At 30.9% G+C, this 14,853-nt stretch overlaps 1 protein-coding gene across 1 annotated transcript in view; it reads right to left on the minus strand.

Annotated features, from left to right (window-relative positions):
- DACH1 (dachshund family transcription factor 1) overlaps window positions 1-14,853 on the minus strand; it is a 415,227-nt gene that overhangs the window by 102,360 nt on the left and 298,014 nt on the right. The gene's annotated exons all lie outside the window — the stretch shown is intronic.

Here is a 14,853-nt window from a genome sequence, read left to right on the forward strand (position 1 = left end):
TAGAAAGTAAGTATTTATATTTACCATCACACTATAATTCATTTCTCTTTCTTCAAGACTGCACAGTTGATTATATTTTATTTTGTAATTACTGAATAGAATCAAAATATTTAATATTTATATGTTAGAGTGCAAATGTAGCTAAAACTGTTATGGTTCTACTATATTCACAGAGCTCTATTTGTTAAGAGAAAAACAATGGTGGAAATCGCTTTCTTATTTACTGTTCTATAAAAGCATTCTCACACTGGGTCTAGCTGCTATTATTTATTTTTTTTTAGTCAACTCCTGGTTTCCTCCTGCCTCTGGAACTTGCATGTTCTATGGTCTGTAGTGATATTCATTGATGGGTGCTCCTGATATTCAGAAAAATGCTCTTCTTAGCCTCTTTCCCATAAAGTTCAGCAGTGACACCAGAGATTAGGTTTTGTGTGCTTTTCAGTTACGGATTATAAGAAACATCTCCTTCAAAAGACTCACTAGAAAAAAAAAAATCTCTGAGAGATAACTTCCAAATTAACTGTTCGATTCCCAACTATGAATCTATATCATGTTAAGCTAACAGGAGCCTACAACTTGCAATATTTTCATGAGCTCTTTGAAAATCTTAATGACAGGAAACTCTATCAATATGAGAATTTACAATGATATAAGTAATCTACATGCATACATTCCTCATGTTTTGATTTCCTAAATAAAGCTTACATTTCTTTCTAATTCTTTCAAGACATTATCTTCTACATATTCTATTTTATTTTTTAATGAATTGAACTTGGAAAAAATAGAAAAAGAAAAATCACAGCAAAACTTTAATTCTTTACCATGCATTTTTCAACTCAATGAGAGCTAAAAATGTTATGAAAATTCTACAGTTAATCAATGCATTTAAAAAGAAAGCATCAAAATAAGTTAGAACTGGAAAAGAAAGGGCATTAAAAAACTGTAGTTATGGGAGAACTGAATCTATTTTCAAGAGTTTCTTCTATTTTTTAGTTTGTTTTAAAATATGGAAAATAAAATAAACTTGATTTAAAAGATGATATTCTTTATCATATCATAAAATATTAGAAAGTTCTTTTCAGTATCAACAAAATAAATCACCAATAGTATAAGATAAGCTTTATGAATTTCTACTTCCATGTCACTTATTCTATATTATATAGCAAATGCTTATTTATAACATGAATTCACAAGGCAATATAATTAGAAAATATTTCCAATTAGATTCAGTATTATGGCCCTAAAAAGGATGCATTTATGTTAATATAAAAGTATACCTGCTACATTTTATCTTGCATTAGAGATTTTAAGCAGGTAATCTACACAGCATCTGGAAACCTAAGCAGAGGCAAAGTCGGCTATAACAAAGGCACTGTAACAGTTCACCTTCAGTGAAGAACAATAATGCATTATTAAATTCACTTTCCTGCTCAGTGGTTACACTTAGCTGACCACAGCAAATTTGCTCACTGCCTGGTCCTCACAAGTTGGCAGAAAAATAGATTCTGTCACATTTAACAGGTTTAGAAAATGACAGGATGCCTCTTTTGTTTTAACTATAAACCATAATCTTTCAGAAGTAAATATAATTACAAATGCCTTTGGTCATGTCATTCTTAGGACAGATATTATATGTGGGTTATCACAAAAACAAATATCACCATAACTATCATTAATAAATGGAACTGATACTATATATAAAAAAATCCAGATTTTTTACGGTGCTTTCATTCTATATAACATCATAATTCTTATGATACAATAAAAATCTTTTTGAAATCTTATAGCTCTGTGGACATTATGGCGATTTGTAGGTTTTCATTTTATTTAAATTTATGTTACTCACACAAATTAGGATATTTGGTCTACCATAAAAATATCATAGGTAGCAAACTTACTAATCAAGTTCTACAATATTTTCTAAGCTAAAATTGGAGGTATTTTTCAAGTAATTGATTGATCACCAACATAAATAAAAATCTATATGGTGGTTATCTATTAATCCCATAAGCCCTTTCTTTACACATACATGTCCTATTAATACATGTTCTTTATTTTAAGTTTTGTTAAATACAAATTATTATATTTCATAGCATTTTTCATGAAGTAGGAAAGAAACAATATTCTGAACTTTATTTCCCTAGAAATATTTTTGTAAGTAATAGGTGCAAACTATGATGCTAGTATTTGTGGAAAATGAAGTTCATTGATTATTTTGTTCTTTATAAAGTCCTAGTATATAAGGTTCCATAGAAATTTCACTTTAGAATGCTTTGCAATCAGGTGTATGGTATTAACTAGCCAACACTAAGCAAAGAAAGATTGCTTCCTTGGATGATACTGAGTATCAGTTACTCAAGGAAGTATTTTTATGGTTTTCTGGAATGATTTTCTATTGGCTCTTAAACTTTCTCTTATGTCTGACTTAATTTCTCTTAATGATTATGATTTTTAAAAAACTGTCATGGCTTACTTTAATATTTCATTATACAAATAGACTATACAATACCTTCAATAAAAAGGTAAATTATGGAAAATATCAAAGAAAACATTCATTACTTGACTATTTAAGATCTGGATTATTTTTTTTTTCTTTGCAAGATGCATATTGGATTTGCAATTTGTATACATAAACTTACTCTACATATTACAGTTTATATATACTAGTTTAATTACATTACATTATTATTGATAACATCATATGAATTATTTGCTGTCATTAAACAGAGGTCTTCTGCCATAATTAAATGAAAACAATGTAAAAGCATAACATTTTTGCTTGGAATATCAGTGACAGTTTTACTTGTTAAGAGTTAAATTTTTGTTATCTAAAAAAAATATACCCTGTGAAATTTGCTTTGCGATTGATTTTAATTATGTTGATTCTACGGGTTCTAAAAATGAGTTACTGCAGTATTCCACTCTAATATCCTTTAGCTTAACATCCTTTAAAAAACTTATTGACATTTATGGCAAAATCACTGATCTTTGCCCAGTTCTTTTCTTCAACATTACAAATTGCAAGATTGTAAACGAATTATAAAAAAATGTACCATCGTACAGAGAGAAATCTATTATGTGAAAAAAGTAAAAATAACCGTCTTTAATCATCTGAATTAATTTCATACATAACTGTAGTTTTTCTCATTTGGTGGTGGAGATTTAAATTATTAGCCATAAATAATTGGTAGAAAGAAAGAAATACATGTGTTGATAGTGTCCTATTGACTATTGATCATGTCACTTTCATGATTCTGAACTTCCCTCTTAAAATTCTTTCCTGATAAATAAATATTTCTCTTTGGGGGCTGGTCTAAACCAATGAGAATGGGACTAGTTCTTCTCCATCCACTGCCATGATTCCTGAAACATTGACAGTGTTCAGTCCATCAGTGTTTCATACATGAATGCTGTAAGAAGACAAATTTTCCTTCAAAGAGAAAATATAAACTCTAATTTGAATTCTAACTTTAGAGTTTCTCATTGTACCTTCCATGTACTATGGAAAAAAATAATCCTAAGGCTAGTCTACCTTTAAAAAGAAAACCTAGAGCTTTGGCTATTTGAAGCCAAAAGTAGGATTCAATTTGGACAATAAATGGACATTTTGAGAGGACTATAATCTCAGCTATTTGCATCATTAGCAATTATTCCAAGCCTATGAAGGCTCTTAGAATAAAAAGAATTATAGTGGAATCAAATATATATATATATATGAAATAAAAGATTGGAGACCCTTGAGGAATATGAATTAATAGTAAACAAAAAAAAAAAAAGGAGGCTGTCTCCAATATTACTGGAATAGACTTCTCTCTCCTTCCACCCGCTGCCTAAACTTGAATATTGCATTTAAGTTAGGATGCAGCATGAGCTATGATTATGTTGGGATTGAAAGGATTTAGGTTCATCATTAGAAACTCAAAAGCAACAGAAGAAAAATTTAATCCTATTGACTTTGGCCTCTGAGTAATGTTTGGAGGAGAAACTGGCATTAGCATGCATCCTTTATTGGAGTCTTTTATAGATTTATAATCCAATGTTGTTTTTTCTTTAAGCTGGATCCTAGTAAAGATGATATAAACTGAAAACTCAAAATACTTAGATTAAAACAAAACTAACTAAAAAAACCTCAAGAACAAATATGTAAATTGCAGTTTAGAGGAAAACTACAGAAAAAAAAAACTTGATTTGCATAATGCTTTTATTTCCATGTATGGAGACATAATTAAATTCTTGATTTCTTTCTCTGTAGACAAAGGGAACCAACATTCTTGAACAGATAACTGTTCCAAATACTTTTCTAAGTGATGCATAGAGTATCTAACTTAAATCTTGTGAGATAAGGAAATACACTACCCTTAAATTGCCCACCTGCCTAGATTTGGATTTTATTTTAGATAGCATAAGTGGAGAGAACACTGATTTGGAGAATGTGGCACTATTTGTCTTCAAAAATCCACCCCCCACCCCAATTGCAAGACAATTTATGATGTAGGTCATGTCTGGTCTTCCATCCTATCTGTAAATAGCAAAACTCAGAAAGGCATTCCATCCTTAGATCTAGGTTTAAAAGGACTATTTCTGTTAAAGGTCGCCAAGAAGTGCCACGTCCTCTCCCTTGTCATGAGAGATAACATGATAACATCCTTTAACACAATAATGATTTACTGCATATCTGTTTCCTAAAATTGTCTCATTGTTACCTGTAAAGCAATGCACACCACTGTCTATGACAATTCTCAATCTAGCTTCAGGTGTAAAACTACACCTGTTGCATGACTGTAGAGGAGGTGGAATGGAAAACTTCCTGTGTATTCATGATGGCCAATAAAATGGAAGGAAACAACAAAGCCATGAGACACATAGCCATTTTTTAATAGAGTTTACATTTAGGCAAAGTATGGCAAGAAGTATGGCATTTTTGAATAACTCCTATATATAGGATTGTCCCTCGGTATCATCAATTTAATTCAAAAGCTTCTCATTAGTATGCCTTAAAAAAAGAAAAGAACAATGTCTTATATCCTTCATTTAAAATTCATCTCTGAATTCTCAGCAACAAACACTGTGCCTGCCATATAGCAGGTAATTGCAAATCGTTTGCTGAATTAATGAAGACATGAAGAAATACAGAGAAAATTGCTTGCTTTTTTTTTAATAAATGGTAAATTTGTTAGAATGCTGCTAAGAAACGATTTACAATGATTTATTTAAAGGTATGAGATTACAGCTATAAAACTATTCCATATCCTTCCACAAATGTTTCTTGGAATTGTGATCTTCTCTTTGGTGTTACTACTTACATCAAATGACCACTGATCAGATAAACCATTCACCCCTTTATGTAATGCATTACAGCGCACCATAGTGACAGACACTGCAGATCTTGTTGTAAATAACACAGACCCAAACTCGCATTCACCAAGCGTGAAATGCAGTGACTTATGATTCCTGTCAGTCTGCTCCATATTCACTGTCCACCCTCTCTACCTTGCTCTCTGATCTGTGTCACTTCAAGATGTGTCTGTGTCCTCTGGATGGATCAGTCAACTGAATGCCCCAGCAAGCAGATCAGATGGAGCACCAAAATGTGACAGCACGGCTTCTACTAAGCCCTGGATTACTGCATTATCCTCTCCAGTCACATCTTGAATTCTGTTCCTACGCACAGTCTCTTTCCTGAAGGGACCTACCATGTATACAATATATCATACAGGCTGAGCGCTTAATTCCCATAACAAAACTTTGTGATTATATTTCAGGTACTATTTGTCTATTTTCACAGATGAAAAACTGAAGGCCAAGGATGTTATATAATGTACCAGGTTTACAACTTTAACCTGGACTTGAATACAAAGAGGTCTAATTCTCAGACTATGCTCTTTACCCCTGTGCTAGAGTGCTTCCAGTGAAAATTGCTTCTTAAATGAATAATGAAATTGCTTTGTGAACTCAAACTTTTTTCACAAAAGCCTTAGGTTAGTTTTGGTCATGATAGAATAGATAGTAATTAATAATATTCATAAATAACAAATAAATTATAAAGTCAATTATACAGCAAATTGATAGATATAACTCAAAGAATTATATATTTATTTTTATGCTCCACTAGCAACTACAAAATATTTAATAGTTATCCCAGTTTTATAATTAATACAAAGATAATATCAAGATACAAAATTATATTTAAATCTGTATCCATATACTTCAAATGCAGAAGGAAAGAAGGAAAGAAAGAAAGAAAGAAAGAAAGAAAGAAAGAAAGAAAGAAAGAAAGAAAGAAAGAAAGAAAGAAAGAAAGAAAGAAAGAAAAAAGAAAGAGAGAGAGAAAGGAAGAAAGAAAAAGAAAGAAAACGACTTCATTTTCTGGAAGTAGTTTTTACTGAAAAGAAATTAACAAAATATAGTCCATGAAAGAATTCAATGTTGCCCCTTTTCAAAGGCTAAACCTTAAAGATAAATATAATTACAAGTTTGAAATATAGAGCCATCATTATTTTTTAAATATATCCTAACCGTCTTTTAACATATTCACAAATGTAAGAAGGCTAAACCACTTGTTTCCTTCATAAACAAAGAAGGAATATAATTATCCATTAATTTATCTACAGCAAGAGACTGTGATTTGAAACTGGGGTAAAGATACATGCCAGGACTTCCAAACTCAGAAGAAGGGAACAACAGAATGGCAAACACTTCATAAAAGTCCACTGATTTGGGCCACTTATCACAGATATTTAACTAGAAGAAGAATTCCCTCAAGGTGTGACTTCATAAAAGTCCACTGATTTGGGCCACTTATCACAGATATTTAACTAGAAGAAGAATTCCCTCAAGGTGTGACCTCATAAAGGCTGATACATAATGACATTGAAAATTACATTTTACTTAGTTTTAAAGTAATTTGACTTCACATATCAAACATGAAACCTGCTTTTTAAAGTTTTATGTCACTTGCTATAGAATTAAAAAAAAATCCTATCAACTCTTTCTTCATCTCTTATAAAAGGATGCTGAACATTCAGACTGAATTACTTGCATAAAAGTTTTAATTCTCAAACCAATCCAAACAAAAATTCATTTTTCAATAGAAAGACATGTAAAGAAGAAAATAAAATTATAGCTATTTTTAAGACACATTTTCTATTGTATCTTAAAGAATTACATTGACTATAAGTGAATAATTTCTAATAATGTCTTTTATGAGTGGCTCTTCTTAATCTGGGAATTTAGCAATTAAAAAATCTTAGTTATTACAATTTGGTGTGAATTATAGGACATCACAACCTTTGTCAACTACTTATAAAGGTACTTTATCAAGAGTAGAAGCAAAAAACAGTTGTTTTTAAAAACTGAGAAACATACTGGGCATTCATACTTAAAGTTTAATCACCACTTAGGTGGAGCTATATGCAATTACTTTTAAAAACCATCTCCATACACAATATATTGCATATAATTAATTCAATGAACTATCAAGGCTATAAAGTGTAAATAAGAAAGAAAAGATATCATTAAAAACCTCAGCTATGGTCTAAAAGTTAACTAAGCAAAGTGATCCAGTGAACAAACCTAATTAAAATGCCTGATACAAACAAAGCTTAGACGAAAAGCACTAAAAACAATTGAATACTTATTTTATTAATCTAATGAATCATGTATCATATCATTACAACTTTGTATATATCATTAATTTCATTCCTTTCACTTAAGCCTTTTATTGGGATTACTTCAGTTATTAGTTGGTCTAATGTATTGGTTACCTCTAAATCTCACTCTACAATCTCTTCTTATCTTGTTGCATAAACCCTTGCGTGTTATTCAAATTGCTTCATTTATTATGATAGCTTCCCCATGTAAATTGTGCTGACTGCTCGCCCTTGCACAGTCCTCATTAGACTAATGAAAACCTTCAAACGAAAAAACTAAACAACCTGCCAAATAAAGGTCTGAGGTTATTATGAAAATTACAACTCTGGGAGCTGGAAGAAGCTCTATTCATTAATTCATGCTCAGCAAATTGCTAACTAATTTAGTTGCACTCCTCTGCATTAATGGATTATTTTATAAAAATGTTTTCTACAGCCCAAGACCTTTGGTGCATGCTTTTGAGAGGCTTGAATTCTAATCAACCTTAACAGTAAATTAGGAATGTAATATCTAAATAATAATTGGGATGGCATATGGAGGAAAATAGTGTTTAAAATCCCATGAAAGGTGCTTTTGGTTTTCAGCTTCATCTGTCAATTTCACAGTAGTTAAAACAATTGTACTTGTTTAATATTCTGAAACTGTAGCATAAGATACTAGCGACAATGGTAATGTAAAAATTTAAGGAAAGTTTAAAATATAGCTTCTACTGGAACAAAACAGATTTTCATATGCTGAAGTTATCACACAAATTTCTAGGAATAGTTTGCCAAAAGGCACAAGAATAAGTGGTAATAGATAAGGAAAAGTCAGAGGAAAACATCATACCCAGTTCTCCAGAATGGGTGGGCAATATCTCTTTTAAAATATGTTCAAAATACTGTCAGGTTTTTATGCATTTAAACTTAATAGCCATGAGTTCCATATTGACCTTTCATCTAATGTGTTATATAAACTCCTCCAAATTAGTTCCCATATCTTTAAGATTTACCTGAGCTTTGCTGTCACCTTACAGGTCCTGCAAACAAGGCTGAATGATGTGTTAAATCATTCCATCAAGTTGATGGAGGAATTCAAACTGCTTCAAGCACAAGAGACAAGGGGGCTATTACTTTGCTTCTTAACTCATAACATAGCATTCAAAGTAGTATCACTCCCTCATCTATCAAATGAAGATAAAGCCCTGTGTGTTTGCCCCATGTGCAGGGGCACACATAAGCACATGTAAGAATATTAAAAAGGTTCAATAAAAGCAGACTGTGAATATTAGGCAAGATTGGAAATATATTTTTAAATGTCATTTTTTTCTTTTTTTATTAAGCTCTTTAGAAGAAATTCTAATTTACATCTCAGAATAGAAAAATGTTCAAAAGTATTAGGTTGAAACATATGAGATTGTAGATATCTCCTGTTTTGTTCTACAAAAACAACATCACACGAAGCTTATCTGCAGAAACTGGCATTTATATTTTGCTATCAGTTTAGATAAAAAAGATTAAGAAAGCTCTCTGAGTCACTGAACTTTTAATGGCCTATTTTTTTGTACATTTCTTAATATGTCTAATCAGGGAAGAAAGGACAGTGTTTTGTAGTTCTTTTAGAAACATATATATTTGCCCATGTATGAAATAAAAATATACAAAAGAAAAATTGTTTTAGCTTCACTAAAAAATATAGGATATAATATTTCTAAAATGAAGTTTGAAGTTGAGCTAATTCTCAAATAAACATACAGAAGAATGTACACATTCCCTTTAGATCACTTCTACACCAGAATATGTAAAATTTCAACTTGAAACTAGAAAAAATAGAAATCCATGGTTTAAGCAATATGCAAATAAATTCCAAAATTAAAAATTAGAGATAATCAATTCATTAAGTCAATAAACATTTTAAATGAAGGGAATAAAATAATTTATAATAATTCATAAATAAATCATTACATGAAGCAAATTTGTATGTGGAGCTAATATGTTAATCTACTAGTAATTTACTCCTACCTCACTTTTAATGCTATAAAAATATTAGCTATTGGCATGACTACATAAAAATATTTCTTAAACAGTGAGGAAGTGAGTCATTCTGTGCCTATCAAAAAAGCTCAAAAAAATAAAGCTGAATAAGTGGAATAACTAATAGTCTATTCTGTTTTTTCCATGGAGAAAAGACATTTCATCTAAGTAAAAGTAAAACTATTACAGTAAGTAAAATTATTATAAATGTATATTATTATTTATAATGTATCCAAAACTAAATACTCGCTAATAGCATTTAGTTCATGAAAATTATCAGCAGTGGTAACATGATTCAACTTTCTAAGTGTCCAAAACAGTTTTTAAAAACTAAAGTTATGGATGTCCTGGAGAAGCAACTGACATCTTTGGCATCAATAAATGGCCCTATTTCTTTTAGTAATGTTCATATTAATTACATAATAATAAATTCCTGGAAAATGTAAACTTTAGGTAACATTGAGGTAGTTCATTTTATAAGTGGCTCACATATAGTGTGCTAACATTACCAAAATATAGAAATTTCTAAAGAAAAGCGTTTTTCACTCTGTGTACATCTATATAGTCACATGAGATACTAACAGGTTCAGATTTTTGATATATGTGTGTATGATATTTACTATAAATTAATTTGTGTAATGTTAATCTAGAATTGAAAAAAGGAAGTCATTTTTGAAGACAATCCTAAAAGTAGAATTTTTAAACAACGAGAAATGTGCAAAAGGAAATATATTTCAAAAAAATTATTTCCACAAATAGGAAAAAAGTGATGGCAGTCATTTAAGAAAGATGTTTTGTAGGAAAGTGGTCCACAAGGTTGGATGCTAAGAATAAAGCATTAATAAGAGGGTATCCCAATATGGCCAGTTTGCTAACTACTTTATTGCCTTTAGTGCTTTGTCCTCAAATTCAGAATACCAAAATGAGAACCTTCCATACAAGTCTGTTAACCATTGGAAATATTGGGCACTGCCAAGGAAGAATATGTGACAAAAGAAATGTTTCATGGCCTGAAGCAAATCCCCTGTATTTCCTGCCTCATCTTAAATTATTGCTGCTTCTAAAATGGCAAGAGATACAAACTATTATATATGGAATAATCTACAAGGATATATTGTACAACACAGGGAATATAGCCAATATTTTATAATAACTATAAATGGAGTATAACTTAAAATTGTGAATCACTATATTGTACACCTGTAACATAATATTGTACATCAACTATACTTCAATAAAAATATATATAATTAGAAAAAATGAAAAATAAAAAAATAAAATGTCAGGAGTCACCAATGAAAGTTGTCATATTTTTTATGAAAACAAATAAAGGGAAAAGCCTCAACCATAGGGAAAATTAGAATATATATGAAGAAAAATTCTGTGCAACTGTAGCAGCAAAAGAAGAAGGGAAGTTTTGTATTTCATATGGTTTATTTCACATATCTGACATTCAGTAAATTTTGATTATATAATTTTGGTTTATTTAGTCCAAGACTGAAATACACTAACATAAATTAGGTATTCAGTACTTAGTTCCAATTATAAATGCGCACATTTTCTATAATTGGAAAAAAGCTGATACTGTAGCATACAGTATCATATCTGTAGCATACATTTGATTTTTGGTTAGCAAAAAATTAGATAAATTCCATAATAACAAAAATGTGCATGTGAAACTACGTGCAAGGTATAAAACATGCTCAAAAATGTGTTGGAAATAGCAGCAATTAAAGCAATTTTAGAAAAACCAAGGAAAAAATTATGCATAAGAGAAGTAACACTGTAAATTAGCACCAAGAGACAGATTTTGTGGGGATAAAGAGAGAAGTGCAGCATAAAGAAACAGGGAGCCTATTTATATAATTTAAATGCCGGGCATATATTCAGAGAAAACTCTAATTTGAAAATATACATGCACCCCAATGTTCATAGAATACCCAAGTCATGGAAGCAACCTAAGTGTCCATTGACAGATAAATGGATAAAGAAGATGTGGTACATATATACAATGGAATATTGCTCAGCCATAAAGAAGAATAAAATAATGCCATTTACAGCAACATGGATGGACCTAGAGATTATCATACTAAGTGAAGTAAGACAGAAAGACAAATATCATGTGATATCTCTTATATGTGGAATCTAAAAAAAAAAAAAGATACAAATGAGCTTATTTACAAAACAGAAACAGACTCACAGGCATAGAAAAAAACTCATGGTTACCAAAGGGGAAAGGGTAGGGGGAGGGATAAATTAGGAGTTTGGGATTAACATTTACACACTTCTTTATATAAAATAGATAAACAAAAGGGTCCTACTGTATAGGACAGGAAACTATACTCAATATCGTATAATAACCCTATATTGGAAAAGAATCTGAGAAATAATATATTATATATATACATACATATACATATGTAATTCTTTCATTGTTTCATATATATAAAGCTGAATCACTTTTGCTGTACACCAGAAACTAACACAACATTGTAAATCAACTATACTTCAATTAAAAAAAAAGAAAATGTCAATTAGTACTGCCTATTCCACTAAATTTAGACTGAGGGTAAAAATCAGCAATGTTTTTAAAATCCAGAAAGCTCTAGAGAACTTGCAGTATGTTTGGAAAAGTTAAAAGACATAAAATTGGTTTTGAGGCTATGAGCTGTATCATAGATTTCCTCAGCACATATCCTTGACAAACTCCTAATTTTAGTCAAAGTTCATACTATTAAAATCATTTCTCCTTACACTTGGGATGCTTGAAACAATATTATATGTCTATTACTTCTTGATACACTAACTTGTTTTTCATATTTATATTTTGAATGTACTTTAATTAAACTCTTCCTGGGTTCAAAAACCCATTAGAGTGTTTTTATTTTAAAAACTAAGTAGCAAATTTACTCAGCACTTAGTACTTCTGAGTTCTAACACCTGTAAAGCTACTGGTCCTTCAACTAATAGTGACGTAAATATTCTAATAAAGTCAATAGCTTTTTAATATTAAGAAGATTTTAAAATGCTTAAAAGTTACTGGTGATTAAGATTTTAGACCTCAGCATACAAACTAATTTTGGTATCTCTTTTTTTTTTTTTTTTTTTTTGTGGTACGCGGGCCTCTCACTGCTGTGGCCTCTCCCGTTGTGGAGCACAGGCTTCGGACGCGCAGGCTCAGCGGCCATGGCTGACGGGCCCAGCCACTCCGCGGCATGTGGGATCTTCCCGGACCGGGGTACGAACCCCCGTCCCCTGCATCGGCAGGCGGACTCTCAACCGCTGCGCCACCAGAGTAGCCCATCAATGTTTTCTTAAGAATTGTTATCTTTTGAATGATTTAAAGTGGTCGGCAGCAAATTACATTTAAGAAGTTCAAGCCTAAAATGACACAAACATGTAATTAATTTCTCTACAAATGTCTCTAAATGAAGTCACTTGTTTTAATACAGATATGTGTAGTAAGAAAGTTACAGGGCAAGTATGCAGCACATGATAAATGTAGTCATGAAAGAAAACAATTTTTAATTTAGTAGACCCTATCAATCTAGAAAGCCTATGAATATTTACTATTAATTCAGTATGCTGAAAAATAGATAAAAGAGAGTACATAAAAGAGATGAGCATCATATAATAAAATGCTTACTGTAAGAGTATCAAAATCTATTACAATGTCCACGATTCCATAACTACATTTGAAATTATGAGTTTAAAGGTAGTTTCACATTTCTAGGGAGAATATTAAAAACTTACTTTCCTTTATAAAATATACATTAAAATATTGAAAAACTGTTGGGATATGATCAAGGTCTTTATTCTGACAGCAAAACCATTTAAAAAACTTAAGATATGATAAGAAGTACCATAAGTGATATAGAAAGTTTTTGTGTATATTCCTGGCCAGAACATTCTACTGTTCCATATAAATGTATGTTCTAAAGGTTATGAAATTCCACCTTTTGCCTTTCATCATCACAGTTATTTTAACTTTCACCATCTCTTAGAATCTTCTAGTAATTTAGCACAGATCAATATGCATTCATAGATTGTCTAGTCTGTTTAAAGCAAATGTAATACACACATGACTCCAAGGCGTATACAGTCTAGTACTGGAAGCAGACCAATGAAAAAATAACTTCCAAATAACAAGGAAAATGTTGTAACGAAGATTTGGAGGGCAGGCACACAGGAACACCAGCAGTGGGATCCCTATATCAACCTAGTATGGTATCTCAGGAAAGGCTCTATGATGGTAAAGTTAAAATAGTAGTAACAAATAGATGATGGGTATATAGACAGATGATGGGCAGATAGGCAGACAGAACTGAAGACTCACAGAAAAAGAAAGTTACAAAAATTATAGTCAACTCAACTTGAAACATGAGAGTGTAGAAAGCTCCCACCAAAAATTCCAGTGAGATTCATTATTCCAATCATATTATTGGTCATTTCTTTGGTGTTCTCTTCACTACCACCTCCAGGCTTTTATATTTCACTCCCAACCTTTTTTCACCAAGGTTCTGCAAGAGGACTAAACCCTAATATCCTGACAACCACTGTATATCATAAAACTTCTCTCTTATGCATTTCAAGTGAAACTAGCTATGTAGCATCTATGGGAAAACTGAGAAATGAATCACTAAAATCATTTTCTATAGGGCTTCATTCTTTCATAGAACCCTAGTGGAGAATGGCTACTTAACCCAAATAATGAATTTTTATATTTCAATATTCTTACTTAAAACTTAAATCATCTATGCAGTTTTATATTTTATTACTATAAAAATTTCCATAATATTTCCTCAAATTTGTTTTTGATTAAATATAAAAGGTATATGTCAAAAGATACATAGGCATTATATATTTTTCTTCATTTTTGAAGAAGAACTCACAGAAAATTAGAATTAGACATTTAGAGGCAATCTTGTTCACTGATGCACTTGTATATGTTCCACCCAGCTTTGTGATAATATTTGATAGCGAATTTTAAAATAAATAATTGGGAAGTTGCCTTAATGCTGCTCTCAAATATGCCTAGATTTTGACATGTTAGCACCTAGAAAAGATTACCATTTTCTTATTAATTGCATAATGCCGATAATTTAATTTATAGAAATGCAGTGTTCTTTCTTCCTAAGGACTCAGCAGAGCTGTTTTCATGTTGAATAGAAAAATGTTTATGTAAGCATTT

Source organism: Lagenorhynchus albirostris, chromosome 18, assembly GCF_949774975.1.
Source record: "Lagenorhynchus albirostris chromosome 18, mLagAlb1.1, whole genome shotgun sequence".
Classification (NCBI taxonomy): domain Eukaryota; kingdom Metazoa; phylum Chordata; class Mammalia; order Artiodactyla; family Delphinidae; genus Lagenorhynchus; species Lagenorhynchus albirostris.